This window comes from Pristiophorus japonicus, chromosome 18 (genome assembly GCF_044704955.1).
Source record: "Pristiophorus japonicus isolate sPriJap1 chromosome 18, sPriJap1.hap1, whole genome shotgun sequence".
NCBI lineage: Eukaryota > Metazoa > Chordata > Chondrichthyes > Pristiophoridae > Pristiophorus > Pristiophorus japonicus.
This window is the reverse complement of record NC_091994.1, coordinates 21,104,875-21,106,583: the sequence shown is the minus strand read 5'-3', so window position 1 is coordinate 21,106,583 and position 1,709 is coordinate 21,104,875. Positions and strand designations below refer to the sequence as shown.

Below are 1,709 nucleotides of genomic sequence, written 5' to 3'. Positions count from 1 at the left end.
TGTGGTTATCAGGGCCTTGCTCTTATTAGGTAGATAACCTTAGTGCTGACTATTTCATTAATCAAAAAAACATCAACCCTGTTCCCCCTTGTTAAAGGGGCACAACCAGTAACACCTGTAAATTAATGAAAAAAGTTTAAATGAAGCTTAATAAATGAAATTAAAATTTGGTTTCCGGGGTTGATGCACTCCAGTCCCTCCGGTGCCCACTGGTTGCAGAGATAACCTTAGTGCTGAGTCATGCTACTGCTAATTGGAAAATGTTTTTTTTTTTATTCGTTGCCAATCTTTCCAATTCTTTGTCAAATCACAAACGCCAGAGGTCACCTTGCACACATCAAGGATCACTCTGCGCCAATGCTCTTAGCCAAAAGGCCGAGAGCCACTGCACCGTTCCTGGAAGTACTGCAATACCAGGTTCGTGCCATGGAGGTGGATGGGTCAAGCCACCCCACCCACCTCCTATTTCCAAAAAGCATAGGAGAATCACCTTCCTGATCCAGGGAGAACCACGTTGGGGTCATGGTTACTCCCCTGTCAGGTCAGTTACGCATGATCTTAGCCAAAAGGCCGAGAGCTAATTGGAAAATGTTGCATTTCCACGACTTGCGAAATCCTCCCGGGAACACACAAGTCAGCAATCCCAATGAGTTAGACCTTCACAACTGACCTCACTACCCTTTGTGTGGTCAGGGAGAGTGCAATCAACTTAAATATTCTCCAGACATAAGACAAAGGAAACTCCCGAGCAAAGTTGGGACCTTGTGTATCAGGATATGATTGCAGAGTTTCTGCAATGCTGGTGATACAAAGCTGCCCCTATCTGGGCATTTGGGGAGGAGCTAATTACTGTGGGTCTCTGTTCTCATTTTGGGCTGCTAAAAATTCTGCCTGAAATAGGGATGGGGGCTTCATGTGTGTGTCCCCTTCTATGTAGCAACATGCAGGTGAGTAATAGGCCTGGACTGGCAGATCTGTCTCAAGTTGGGGAGATTGGGGGGACAGGAGGGTTGGCGTAGAGTGTGAAGGGGGCCTCCACAAGCGGGTGGGGTAACTTAAGCCAATGGATCTTAAAATGATTGAGATAATGAAATCAGATGGATGGGCCGAATGGTGTTTTTTGTTGTTATATTCTTACACTTTTATGCATTGAAGAGATTGCCATCTCGCACAGACGCAACTGAAATTGAAAATGGAAATAGATTCCTGACTCAACAGACAGTAGGTGGATACAGGCTTGGCACCAAAGCCTAACAAAGATTAACATGGTTTATACTGCTTCTGATTAAAGAGCAAAACAATGAAAGTCTAGAATCATAGAATCATAGAAAGGTTACAGCACAGAAGGAGGCCATTTGCCCCATCGAGCCCGTGCCAGCTCTCTGCAAGAGCACCTCAGCTAATCCCACTCCCCTGCCCTTTCCCCGTAGCCCTGCAAATTTTTCCTGTAGCCATGCAGACTTTCAGGCAGTGCATTCCAGATCCTACATAAAAAAGTTTTTCCTCATGTCACCTTTGGCTTTTTTGCCAATCACCTTCAATCTGTGTCCTCTGGTTCTTGACCCTTCCGCCAATGGGAACAGTTTCTCTCTATCTATTCTGTCCAGACCCCTCATGATTTTGTATACTTCTTTCACATCTGCTCTCAACCTTCTCTGCTGTAAGGAATACAACCCCAGCTTCTCCAGTCTATCCACGTAACTGAAGTC

At 45.3% G+C, this 1,709-nt stretch overlaps 1 pseudogene; it reads right to left on the bottom strand.

Annotated features, from left to right (window-relative positions):
* Positions 1-380: 380 nt before the first annotated feature.
* LOC139229441 (U2 spliceosomal RNA) lies at positions 381-582 on the bottom strand (annotated as a pseudogene).
* Positions 583-1,709: the final 1,127 nt, after the last annotated feature.